The 14,535-nt window shown below is 39.3% G+C and overlaps 1 long non-coding RNA gene across 2 annotated transcripts in view; it reads left to right on the forward strand.

Annotated features, from left to right (window-relative positions):
* Positions 1-14,250, forward strand: part of LOC103219065 (uncharacterized) — a 275,379-nt gene extending 261,129 nt beyond the window's left edge. For both annotated transcript variants that reach the window (XR_012094943.1, XR_491824.3), the window contains one exon: positions 12,611-14,250. This is a non-coding gene — a long non-coding RNA (uncharacterized lncRNA). The remainder of the gene's footprint in view (positions 1-12,610) is intronic.
* Positions 14,251-14,535: the final 285 nt, after the last annotated feature.

The raw sequence follows: 14,535 nt of genomic DNA on the forward strand, positions 1-14,535 counted from the left end.
AGGGAGAGAAGGAGAGGGAGAGAGAGAACCCAAGACAGAAGTCACAGACTTTTTATAACCGAATATCAGAAATGACATTCCAGTACTTGTGCTATTATTTTACTTGTTACAAGGGAAATGATAAGTCTTTCACGTTGAAAGACAGAGAATCACAGATGGGGAGGAGCAGCAGGGGGTGGGGATTATTGGGGGCTATCTTAGAGGCCTCCTACCACCAGTTTTGTGGAGGTAAATTGAAGTTGTTCCACACCATTACCACCAGCACCATCACTGCCATCTTTGCCATATTCACTCACTACTTACTCTTTTGAAAAATATGGAGAAGTTGATTTTTGCAGAACTGCATAAAGTTAGCCTTCAAAGATCTCTTCAAAGCTATCCAGCTCAGAAACAGTAAATGCAGTGCAGCAAGCATGTTGCCATTCTCCCCTTTCATGCTGCTGTCAGACATAACTAATCATCCAATTCCCCCTCCCATATCCATGCTAGGCATAACTAATCATTTAAAGCCTTGAATGTTGTGAGCATGCCCAAAGGCTTGAAGTAAGTAGCAAAACTGATATTTGAATTCTGATCTGATGCCAGTGTCAGTTCTGTTCCTATTACTCACCGTCTACCTTTCAGCTCCACTCCTGGCAAGTTATTTTACAGCTTCATTTCCTATGCAGTGTGACTTAACAATTCTAATATTAGGGTGGTTGTGTGGTGAGTGTATATGTGTATACCCACTGGCATATTCTGTGGATTAGAATTGGCAAAACAGTAATCCAGATCACAAGATCACACATGTACACACACATACATATAGATGTACATTTGTATATATTTTTCTTTTTCCAGAAAGTGATTATGCCATTCTCATCCAATCTAGTCAACCCACACCAGTGTGAACACTAGCGAATTGTTCTTGCCAGTAGTGGAATGTGCAATGTGCCCAAGGAGATTGTCTAAATTTTAAAGGACAGAGACCAAAACAAAGTGTTCACTGCCTATATCCCACTTACTTAGAATAGGGTCTACCATGCAACGTGCCATAAACATTTGATGAATTAGTATGTGAATGATTACAGGAATGAAATCAGCTATTTTTCTACCATTAGTCATTCAGGCACCACTTCACAGGTTTTGCCATACACCTGTGTTTTTTGAACTGAATATTTCTCTTTAAATCTATTCATTTTAAACCTAAATAATTTTTAAACAGAACCTGTAACTTGCTATCATCAATCAAAAAAGAGTTATTTTTAAATGACATAGTATATCTATTTTACAACATCCACAAATCACCTAGAAATCATCTTGTATAACACTAGAGGTGAGTGTACTGCACTAAACAAATGGATGTAAATTCCATAGCATGTGTCCATGTTTGGAGTCTCAGAGATGGCTCAAGAAGGCCTTTAAAGAGCCGTTGGCAGTGCCTGCCAGGAGCCTGGCAAGAGTAATTGCTCTCTTTAACCCTGGGAGAGATTATTTTAAAGTCTGTGAAATATCAGTGGAATTGGAAGAGGCGCAGTCAAGGCAGTGGCAGATGAGAATCCATTAAAACATTCTGTAGGGAGGCTGTTCTCACTTCCTGCCAGGATGCTAGTCACATTCACTCATTCACTCATTCATCCAGTACCTTTTCAGATACTACCATGAGCCTAGTCTTGAACTAGGTTCCATGAAGACCAAAAGGAATAAGGCCCAATGCTTGTCCATCAAGAGCTCAAGCTAGAAGAGAAGTGAGAAGTACAAAACAAACAAAAACCCTTCATACTTTTATAAATTAGTTAATAGGGTCATGCATAAGATGTTTAAAATACTGAGAAAGCAAATGCCACTGCCTCAGAGGATACAGAGAAGAGGTAACACCTGTTCCTCGTTACAAAGAACAGGTATGTAAGGGCGCTCAGAGCAGAACACAGAATGGGTAAAGGCCTTGGAGGTGAAAGACAATGAGCATGACATGTGTGGCTGAAGCATTAAGAACCACTAGGCAATAGCAGTGGGTGTACCAAAGGAAGTGGAAGGGGTAGAGGTTAACTGTGAGAGTATGGGTTATGAGAGCTGCTTAGCTAGGTGCATGAGTCTGGAATTTATCCTGAGGGCAAAGGAGGTCATGAAGGATTTTAAGCAGAGGAATAAAGCAGCCAGTCATATATTTTAGAAATGTCCCTCCAGCTGATGTCAGTAGTATAGACAGGGGATGTAAACTCAGTTTTCTCATCTGTGCAATGGTCTTTGTAATTTACTTCAGAGGGATCACAGGAGAATTAACACCTCTGAGTGAAGCACTTTGATTTCCACAGAGAAAAAGCCAAATATATCTATTAAGTTAAAATACGATCATCCTTGAGTTTCCGTAATCTTTTTTCTGACCTATCTTGCCCATATAAGCATACTGCACCAGGAAAGAGTTTGTGAAAAGAATTCAAAAGAATATAATCCTAATACACAAATTGTGCTATTGTTTATAACTAATAACAGTTAATGTGAGTAGAAAACAAGAAGAGTGCCATACACAGAGCAATTAGCTTTCCTAAAAAATTTAAAGCACAGGGAATTAGTCACAGAGGAATGGAGGTCTCTGCTTGGTCACTTCCTTTTTGGATTTGGGCAAGTCTCTTAGCTTTCTAAGCTTCACTTTTCTCAGCTCTAAAATGCAAAAATGAGTTTTGTGTTATAGATCTCTAAGGCTCTTCTAACAGAAGTTCTAGGCTTTTAAGATGTTCTGGGCAGGGCACGGTGGCTCAAGCCTGTAATCCCAGCACTTTGGGAGGCCAAGACAGGTGGATCACCTGAGGTCAGGAGTTCGAGACCAGCCTGGGAAACATGGCAAAACCCCATCTCTATTAAAACTACAAAAATTAGCTGAGCGTGGTGGCACATGCCTGTAGTCCCAGCTACTCAGGAGGTTGAGGCAGGAGAATCACTTGAACCTGGGAGGCAGAGGTTGCAGTGAGCTGAGATCACGCCACTGCACTCCAGCCTGAGTGACAGAGCAACACTCCATCTCAACAAAAAATAAAGAAATAAAATTTTAAAAAGATGTTCTACATTTTTTTAGTTATACAGTCTCTTTGATAGTAAAACATACAACAAAAAGTCACAACTTACACAGGCAAGTATTAACAATGGATTGTTTTAACATATTTAACTGGGTGTTCGTATAAAAATAAATCTTTTTATACTAATATATGATGCACATTAATACAAGCAGAATTTTATCTAAGTAGTTCAAGTGTCTTTTTTTTTTTTTTTTTTTTTGAGACTCTCTGGCCCAGGCTGGAGTGCAGTGGTGTGATCTTGGATCACTGCAAGCTCCGCCTCCCAGGTTCATACCATTCTCCTGCCTCAGCCTCCCGAGTAGCTGGGACTACAGGCGCCCACCACCACGCCTGGCTAATTTTTTGTGTTTTTAGTAGAGACAGGGTTTCACCGTGTTAGCCAGGATGGTTTCGATCTCCTGACCTCGTGATCTGCCCGCCTCAGCCTCCCAAAGTGCTGGGATTACTGGCATGAGCCACCACGCCCAGCCAAGTGTGTGCGGTTTTCTTTTTGTTTTATACTAATTATGGTATTCTTGCTGTCTTGACCAAATTTTTATTTTATTAGTCACATTGTCACCTTCTTCATATTTTTTTTTTTTTTTACTTTTATTTTAGGTTCAAGGGTACATGGGTAGATTTGTTATAGAGGTAAACTCATGTCAAAGGGGTTTGTTTTACAGATTATTTCATCACCAGGTACTAGGCCTAGTACCCAATGGTTATGTTTTCTGATCCTCTCCCTCCTCCCACCCTCCAACCTCAAGTAGACCCCAGAGTCTGTTGTTCCCCTCTATGTGTCCATGTGTTCTCATTATTTAGCTCCCACTTACAAGTGAGAACATGCAGTATTTGGGTTTGTTCCTGCATTAGTTTGCGAAAGATAATGGCCTCCACCTGCATCTGTGTTCTTGCAAAGGAAATAATCTCATTCTTTTTTATGGCTGCATAGTATTTCATGGTGCATATGTATCACATTTTCTTTATCCAATCTGCCGTTGATGGGCATTTAGGTTGATTCCATGTCTTTGCTATTATGAATAGTGCTGCAATAAGATGTTCTATGTTTTTTAATGGGAAGAGTTTCATAAGTATCTGGGATAAGAGTGTGTGAGTCCAGAGAATGAGAAATGCAAAACCCTTAGAGCAACAATGAGTTGTATGGGTTAGAAGAAAGTCAAAATGCCAATGTAGATACAGCACAATTGACCAATGGGGAAAGTCATAGAAAATAAGATTAGAGGGGGAAGCAGTGACTGGATCAGGTAATGCTTGGTGGGTCGTTAAGAAGTCTGAATTTCATTCTCAGTAAAATGGAAAGCAATTGAAGTGATTTTAGAGACAGAAACACAATCCATTTTAAAAGGAACACTGGCTACTGAGGTAGAGAAGAGATATGGGGAGAGGAAAGAAGGAAGAGTAGAAGCAGTGAGATCAATTTGTAGGCAATTGTAGTCCAACAAAGATAGCATAGTAACTTAGACCAGAACTGTCAGATGGAGGGAAGTGAGATTAAGGTAAAGCTGGCAAAACTTGCTGATAGCTTAGATGTAAGAAATAAGGGGAAATGAGAAATCAATAATGATTTCTGTATTTTGAAAAAGACTGGAAATAATCAGTATTTTGAGAGGGAAGAAAAGATCAGGATTTCTGTTTTAGCTGTATTACATATAAGATAAATAATAGACATTCTAGATGTTTAGCAGGTAATTGATATCCCACATATCATGGAAGAATTTAGGACAAGAGATAGAAAGTTGGGGGTTATCAGACTGTATGAAATAATCCGTAAACAAATGCAGGTGGCGAGGAGACAGTAGAGAAACACACTGAATCGGCAAAGCAGGGATGGAGGAGCCAGCAAAAAAAAAAAAAGTACTAAGACGGGTTGACCAGTGAAGGAGAAGAAAATCTGGAACTGACTATCACAGAAGCCAAGAGAACAGAGTATTGAGGAGAGAAAAAGTGAATAACTTTGTCAGAGCACCTGAGAGTTTAAGAGTAGCACTGATAATTGATCACTGGATTTGACAACATGTCGTTGTTTGATGGCATTGATAATAACAGTTTTCAAAAAATGTTTTTGAAAGAATGGGAACTAATGCCTGATTGGCACATTTTAAAAAGAGGATTAGCAGTGAGATAGTGGAGAGAGCAAGTATGGATGGACAATTCTTTTCTTGAGTTTTGCTTTAAAAGAGAGGAAAAGCATATGGCAAGAACTAGAAGAGAATGTGAGTCAAGGGCGGATTTCATTTTCTTTTTTTCTTTTCTTTTTTTTTTTTTTTTGAGACGGAGTCTCGCTCTGTCTGTCGCCCAGGCTGGAGTGCAGTGGCCGGATCTCAGCTCACTGCAAGCTCCGCCTCCCGGGTTCACGCCATTCTCCTGCCTCAGCCTCCCGAGTAGCTGGGACAGGCGCCCGCCACCTCGCCCAGCTAGTTTTTTGTATTTTTTTAGTAGAGATGGGGTTTCACCGTGTTAGCCAGGATGGTCTCGATCTCCTGACCTCGTGATCCGCCCGTCTCGGCCTCCCAAAGTGCTGGGATTACAGGCTTGAGCCACCGCGCGAGGTCTCATTTTCTTAACATGGGAAACAGGATAACAGAATAGCATGCTTGTCTGCTGATGGCAATGATCAACAGAAAAGGAAAAAATGATCACGAGGACAAAGGGATGACTACTACAGGAACGAAGTCCAAAAGAAAGAAGTGAGATGAGATCTAGTGCACAAGGAGAAGGGTTGGTCTTAGTAGAAGCATGAACAATCCTTATGAATAAATATATAAACAGGAGAAAGCTGGCTCTGGAGGTTAAGATGCAGATAGGTTGGAAAACTGGTAATGAGAATACATGTTTTTATCTTCAGATCACAACTCTTTTCTTAGCTGGATAAGAAGCAAGGTCATCATCTGAGAAAAAAAAGAAGGGGGCAGAGTAAGAAGGTTGAGAAATGAGAAGACTCCATTATGGTTGTCTTGGATAATGAGAGAATCAAAAAACATGGCAAGGTTGCCAGGGAAAATAGAAAGTCCACTTGAGGTTTGTGGTCACAAATTTGAGGTTAGACCAGACAGTATGGTTGAGTATTTTTCTCCAGTTCACCATCAGTGACCCTGGTGTAGGAACGAGGTAGGCATGGTTGGGTTTGAGGACTGAATTTGACTGGCTGAGAATGACGGAAGGGCCAGGAAGGTGAGGATTTGCAAGATGATTACAGCTTCAGATTCTGGAACCTAAGCTGAGTGGTGAGTGAAAGGAAAGCATAAAGGGGATGGGGACACTAAAAAGGAATGGGCTCAATGACCCAGAGGTGCAGATGTAGTCAGAAAATATATAGACTAGGAATTAGAAAAGATCTGCCAGTTCCTACTTTGACACATTTGGGCAAGTTTCTTAGTTTTTCGCTCTCATTTTTCTTCATTTGTAAAGCAGGGAAAATAATATCTACCTCATAGGGTTGATGCAATGAAAATATGTTAATTGCCTAGAATGGTTAACATTTACAAAGAGATCTAGTACTGGCACACAGGATTTGCTGAAAATCTTCCTTGTAAGGTTTTATACTTTTGATGGTCAAGGCATTGGTATAATTTGAACTATGTCTACAAAATACCAAATATCTTTATTAAAAAAAGAAAATTCTGGCAATAACTGGATTGTTCTTTTACCTAGTTTGGAAAAGATCTGGATTGTGCCAATTCTTAAGAATTTATTTAAACATTGGGCATTGTGTAAACATTTTTAAGCCATTATGAATTACTACCTTTGTCCCAGAGACTGTGGGGGAATGAGAGAGGTGAAAATAGGAGATGGGGTCATACCTTCAATTTTAGGTATACATCCAAATTTTATAGAAAACAATCCTTTTTGTGTTTGCAGTACAAATCTCAAACCAACAAGTTCGTCTTCATTGGTGTGGTATGTCAATGAGTTAAATTACACTTTCTGACATATGTTCTAAGCTTCAGAGAGAAAATTGCAATTCCATAATTACGTTCCAAGGAGCAATCTATACCAATACCAATACTAAATTTATTATCTCCTCCCTACACTTATAGTATCTTCTGTATTTTCTTTCTTGGTATGTTGATTCATCTCCCAGGCTAGAAAATCAAGAGGCATTGGAGGTTCATCTTTTCTTTTTCTCTTACCTTCCACACCTGATTAATTGCCCATTTCAGGTGTCATTCCTGGGTCCTAGGAAGCATAGCCTTTGTATCTGCCAGCTCCATCTCCATGACACTATCTCTGCGCATCTTCATCTCTCAACTGTGTTCTTCACCAACCCTTATGTATCTTCCTCTAATTTTTCTTCCTTCTGAGCCAATACTAGTGGTATTTGACCTTAATAATTTTGCATCACTGACTCTTTGAGAATAACATTTTCGACATTCTTTTCAGAAAAGAAAGCTCTTGTGCACATAGACATGGCTTTTCACCTACAAATTTAAGGTATTCATCTCATCACATCTGTGGACTTCTTTGTGTTCAGGGATACCAAGTAACCAACTATAGCATCATCTCTGGTCCAGGGTGAGTTTTAGAAATTGCAGCTCTCACAGCACTCCCCTCCTAAATAACTCCATATGTTAGGTTGTTGCTGAAGTCAAGACTCCTCAGTGTAGACTCAAAGCTCATCCAAATGCTGCCCCATATTTTTTTCCAGATACAGCTTCTTATATCTGTAATTCAAACACATCAAATGCAAAACTTGTCCTGTGTTTGATATCTCTGTTCTTCTCCCCCTGCCTATCATGGTACCCAGTACTGAGAAAACTTAATAAGCATGTTGGGACACAGGAAAGAAAGAATTTTTATGTGATCCTGTTTTCCAGAGTGATATTCAAAAGGCAACATTCCCATGAAGAACATGGGCAATGGCAAACATCTTTGGCAAATACTAATAACAACTTTACAAATCCTACTAATCTCTGTCTCCTCAGCTCCGCTCACTAGATCGATACTGGAATCTATTATTTTAGTGCATTTCCACCTCCACTCTCCAAACCCTATTTCCCCAGGGACTCTACAGTTCACTGATTTTTTAGCTTATTAAAGTCATACCACTGCTTTCTCATTCTAAAATGTTCTTACAACAATGTGGTTAAGAGAATGGGCTCTGGAGTGAGAAAGTCCAAGATATGCACCTCTGCTTTATCAATGATGAGGTGCAAGACCTAAGGAACATTATTTAATACATGGGAGCCCCACTTTTCTCATCTGAAATATGAGTATAATATCTGTTATCTCAATAAATAAAATATTATTTTCAAATTGCTTACCACATTGCCTGGGACATAGTTAGTGGTTAATAAATATAGATGTTTTATCCTAAAATATGATATTAACATTCCTTCTAAACCCGTGAGTCTATAATTGAAGCCAAATTATTAGTCTAGAACTCACTGGAATCTTGGGTGATGAGGGAAAAAACCAACAACTGTTTATTGAGCAGTTACTATGTGCCTGGCTATTGAAAATTCATTGTCTACTTATCTTCATAGCACCCCCAAATCAGTTTATTAGTAATCCCTTTTAAGCTTGAGGCTACTATTAGTTTGTTAGTAAAAATGTAACATGAGGCTACAAAGTTTAAGTCATGTGCCTAAATTACAGAGAGAGTAACTTGCAGAGCTGGGACTAATCACCTCCTTGTGTTAGAATCTGAGCTCTACAGAAGTCTTTGTCCTTAATCTCCACGCTACTTATGAGTAAACCCCCGCATTACGTCTTTCATTGGAGATATCACTTTTCTGTTGCGTCTCCTTCTGCCAAGATGATGTTTTACAAGGATACTAAAACCAGGACTAGAGATCTGATGCCTGTACAGAGCCCACAAAAGCCTAAACAAAAGAATGGTTTGAAGTTCCATCTCTGCTTGGCGGTCTATAGTTTCTCAGTATTAACAATCAGTAGAGAACCGTTTCTACAAAAACTGCAATGTTCCACTGAGTTCTGGATTAATGATTTGACTGTAGTTATGGGGTTAGAAGAGACCTTAGGATCCTAACCAAAAGTCCGCTGAATTGATTAAAGCCAAACATTTGGAAAGATGTGGCTTCACAGACAGTTTTCTTTACGAGGTTCCACACCATGCTTTGAAAGTAAACTCATCTTGTCTTAAAGATTCAGTGTTTTAAACCTGATACCTGAGAATCCCAACTTCCCTTTTATGAAGTGGCTGAGACTTATCTGTAGAGGAGGCACACCCAGTTAACTCAAATGCTCATCTGGAATCATTGCTCACAAGAAAGTGAGAATTGGATGATAAAGTTGAAATAACCAGAACCCTTGAAGAAAGATGGCACTTCTCGTTAATATAATCATCAGAGAAGGCAAAACTTTTGAGAGGCAGACCCCAAATGTCCAGAACACAGACCTAGAAGAAAAGAGGGTACAGGAGGGCCAGGAGATCTTCAAACGTGTCATTCTGATTTTTGCAGTGGTCAGTGATTACAGGGCGCATCGCAAGAGGTTGAAAGCTGAAGGAAACAGCGGGAGTCCATTAAAAGTTCTCTGACGTGCTCAGCTTTAAAGATCATGAAAAAGAGATGGAAAGAAGGGCATGTAACCACAGAATCAAATGGGAAAATGGTACAGAGGTGCCCAGAAAATCGATAGAGGAAGTTCTAAGGGGCTCACCCTTGCTGGTTTATGCCTTCATCCAATTGTTTAGTAACATCGATTGAACATCTGGCTCTACCAGGAACTGAACAAAGACTTTCCCTCAAGTGTGAGCTTGAGCGTTAGGTTCTTCAGTTCCTTCTGATTCCCTGTGATCCAGCCCGTGCTTATTGTCTTTATTTTCTGAGTCGTGCCTCTATGGCCCCCCTCCTCTCTGAAAGCAAGGCCACTTGAGTCGTGCCTTTCTGAATGAAGTCAATGTCTGTGCCAGTCAATGCACAATTGTCGCTTATGACCTTCCTGAGGTTTCCTGTTTCCTCCTAATGCATTAGAAGAACAAATCAATAAAGTCTGTGTCCCAGTACCTTGGGTAACTGCCATCTTCATGGTTACATCACTATCCAGGGTGACTGTGAAGCAGTGGGGCGCTTAACCCCAGGAGCAGTGGGAGGACTGGGTTGGGCTCATTGGAGTCTCACACAGAGATGGCAAAATGGCTCTTGGCTGATATAGAAGCACAAGCCTCCCCCACCACATGGTGATTTGTATTCAGCAGCAGCCCCCTCCCTTGGCACCAGGCAGATGGGTCCCCAGGAGAGATCCAAGGAAGAAGGAAGGGGCTGTTGTCCTTGACAAGGAAACGATTGATGTCTCTGCTTTCTCACCCTCTTTAAATTGAGATGGGGACAAGATTAAAAGTTCAGGCAGGAAGCCAAGTGGTGATTTACAACACTGAGCAACCAGCCTAGTTTGTGAGGAAACCTGTGGTCCATCTCTCAAGAAATGAGCTGCCTGGATATTTGAAATGTTCGCTATTCTTGCCAGAATCTGGACATTAAAGCCCTGTCATAACAATAATAATAATGACAAAAATAGCAAGGAAAGATAAATAATAATAAACTCTATTTATCGTATGTTATATGCAATGTCCTATATTTTATAATTATTATCTCTAAATTCTCACAATGACAGTGAAAGGCAAGTACAATTACCCCCATTTTATAGGTAAGGAAACTGAGGCTTAGAAAAATTAAGAAACTTGATTGAAGTAACACAGTTAGCAAGGAGTAGAACCAGGATTCCAACCCAAGTAGCCCTGGCTCCAAAGCATGTACTATTCTATTGCACTGCATTGGCTGATGCAAAATGATGTGGTTTGCTTTTCCCAGGACATAGATACAGTTGAAGCATAGTCTCAAGTTGGTGTGACCACCTGCTTAGCTAAGGGTTCTCTGGGGTGTATGAAACTAGGCCAGGCCTCTTGTTGCTTACGTGCTAAGGGTGATGGAGCTCATTCCCTCTGGCCTATGACACTGAAGACTTTGCTGTGGGAGCCTTTGCAGTCCCTTGTCCTGCCTTTGGCTTTGTGTCATGGAGTGGAACCTCTTTCAGTTGTAAAGTTTTCACAGGGAAAGCAAAGCCAAAAATGGGGGTAGGAATGGGATATCAAGAGCAGGCAGTGAGAAATGTGTCTGACACTGACATCTCTAGCAAAAGTAAGGACAGTGGTGTCAAGGAAGGTCAAGGTCAGGTATCAAATGGACAAGATATCAACAATTTATACACCTTATGTCCAGGATAAAAAAGGGAATGTATTAAAATAAATTAAAGGTAGATCTGAGGTCAGAGTTGTCAGTAAGATGAGTCAGGTAGTAATAAGACCAGTTAAGGGAACTAGAAAGTAGGTAGTTCTAGAAACATGAGAACTTTCATGAATAGTTTATGACCATGCAGGGCTTCTCTTTAGAAAGTTCCACACCCTGCTTTGAAAGTAAACTTCACCTTGTCTTAAAGATACAGTGTTTTAAACCTGATACCTGACAATCCCATCTTCTTTTCTATGGAATGACTGAGACTTATTTGTAGGGAAGGCACACTCAGCTAACTCAAATGCTTAGAACACTGTAGTGGAAGGTCAATGCATGTGATCAATTCCCATGAGAGCCAGTTAGGTTAGTTCTGTCTCAATGCCACATCCCTGCCTTCAGCCTTAGGCAACTCTATGGGGGAAATAAATGCCATTAATTAGAAGGGGCACCAGGCACGTTTGTATGTACTGAGCAACAAAAACCCATTCTTTCTCTTCAAAAGGTTCTCAAAGCTCACAGTGAAACAGCAGCATGTTCCTTTTATGAGGACAACAGAGAATTTGGGGGTTTATCAAAGATCATAACCATCTCATTTCTCTCCAAAGAGATAGCAGATTTAAGGTCTAATATGATTATTTATGTTTATTTAATTCACAATATGATTATTTAATCATGTTGCATTGATCTTTGAACTCCTTTAATTCCATAAGTTTGAGTTGCTCTTCTCACACTCAAGTAAAAATAACTAGACATAGATACTCCACAGATCAACAGATTATTCTGCATTGCCCTTTCAATCTCTGTTTTTTTAAACTATAACTCTTTTCTGTGCTATCAGAAAGCATACTTCCTTGGCCTTTTAGGCAAAAATATAACCTTGAGGATCCCAAGTGAACTTGTCTTGACTTAAACTGGAGAGATTACTCCTTGGAGGTTTTCTGTGTCACCATGTCTTCCTCCTTCTCACTTTGCTCACTCCTATTGGGTGAAGTGAGTTTCATCTGGTATTTTATGATTTGAGTGGTTAACTCTTCTGATTCTGAACAAAAGACTATACTTCATTCTGACAATTTGTGCCCTCCAGGCTTTCCTCCTGAGCAGTTCCTTTCCAACCTCTTTGGAGAATGATAGAAAAAGTCTATTTATTCGGCACTCCTTATGGGTGAAAGCTCTTCCAACCTATAAATAAAACAAATTTAACTTGTACAGGGTTACTAATGCTATGGAGAGACAAATAAAGAAACTTGCTGCCTTCTGGCTGCAGAAATCAGGCCAAGGATTTTCACAAAATAGCCAAGGACTCTAATTTATGAAGAGTCTTATTATGATAAGAATTTAACAATAATAATTCCATTTTTGTTGCAGACATTCTTACAAAAAAGAAAGAACACCGAAACTGACCTTACCCTGAAAATATGATGGCTGAAGGATTTATGATCACTTGTAACATTTGAAATTGAAGCAGAATCTCAAGAATACGACTCTGGTGAAAGGTCCTGTTTATGCTTTTGATGTCTTTCGGTTGGACATTTACCATATGCCTATTGGTAGGTTTTTTACACCAGGACAGTGAAGGTGATACAGGAATAAATAAAACACTATCCCTATCCTTTAATATCATGTATTTATGGGGCCAATCATAGCTTTTCATTTTTCAAAATCTTTGATAAATGTCAAAATTATGTTTTTTAACATTTTTACAGAATTATTACTATATATGATAGAGGATGGAAGGCAAGGTAGTATGAAATGGAAGATATTTTGAATTAAGATATTTGGACCTGGGTTCATATTTTTGCTTTGGTCTTTATTAACTGAGTGACCTTGGGAAAGTTCTTCTACTAAAAAAGAATAAAGATACTAATTACTTCATGAAATTGCTGTGAAAAGCACATAAGAAGTATATCCACACTCAACAGTGTATGCTCAGAAATGAAGATCCCTTTTCTCTTGCCTGCAAATAAAGTCTTACAGTAATACAGTGGGGGTAAAGATTTAAATTGGGGGATTCAAGAAGGTTATAGAAAGAGGTAGCATTTTCATAGGGGAAGGAGAGAGTCCAAGAAATCAGATCCATTTTCTACAAAAAGAAATAGGAAGACAGATAATTCAAGAAGAAAAGTTTACATGATTGAAGACCCGAAGTTAGAAATAGTGATGTGTCTCAACAGGAAGTTAGGATTTGGGGTGGACACAGTTGTTGGAAGAAGGATGATTTCAGCAAAGGCCCGAGAGTTAGGTGACAATTTCAAGTGTTTGTGAAGATATATGAAAAAAACATTATAAAGTAGTTAGGATATAAGAAATAGAGAGGAGGGAATGAATTAGCATTTATTGAGTGTCTTGCACGTTCCAAGCACTGTACTACTTGCCTTATAAACCTTTTTTCAATAAACACTTACAACAATCCTGAGATGTGGATATTATTAGTTCCTCAATGGACCCAGAGAGTTTCAATTATGTGCTTAAGATCATAGAGTTAGTAAAGGACAGAGACAGAATTCAAATGTAAGCCCATGTTACTCCACATCCTATGCATTCACTAAGCCTCTCAGGAAAACCAGTTTATTGGACCTTGTAATCATTTAAGAATGAGATGATAGAAGACTATTTCAGTATTCTATCTACCCTATTTCCGGGTAGTAGCCAAAGGAAAAAAAAAAAAAAAGGAGATGAAGGGATAAGTAGATGGATGGACAAATGAATGGAGAGATAGATGGATAGATAAGCGAATAAATAAATACGAAGATGAATAACAAGATGGATATATGGAAAGTCAATGAATGAGTGGATGATTGCAAGAGGTGTGGAGGTAAGCTCAAAACATGAAAGAATTAGAAGAAGGAGGAATTAAATATAACATCTGGTGCTGGAACATCTAGTAAAATCTGACAACGTTAATGAAGAAAAACACAAGAAAGAACAAGTTGCTAAAAATGGGGGGAAAGAAGTCAGTTCTGTGACACACAATAAAAAATTTTGATGGGAATTATCTGCTAAAACATTGTTAAATGTGAATATGCTTGAGCATTGAATGATTTGCCTAGACAGAGCAGCCTCTTTCTCCCAGAGGTAGGTTTTCCTGCCGGGTATGGACAAACAAACTGGCTGGACTTTCATGGAAAAATTTGAGCCAAGATGGACACAGAAGTCACCATCCTGCTCACATCTGGATTCTAATGGAAGTAGTCAATTAGTGAAAAAAAAAAAAAAAGGACATAAATTATTCAAATGCTTGGCAAGCAAAAGAACAGGTTGTTTCTCCTTATAAACGCTGTGTTAGAGTCATG

The sequence above is a fragment of the Chlorocebus sabaeus genome, chromosome 12 (assembly GCF_047675955.1).
Source record: "Chlorocebus sabaeus isolate Y175 chromosome 12, mChlSab1.0.hap1, whole genome shotgun sequence".
Lineage (NCBI taxonomy): Eukaryota > Metazoa > Chordata > Mammalia > Primates > Cercopithecidae > Chlorocebus > Chlorocebus sabaeus.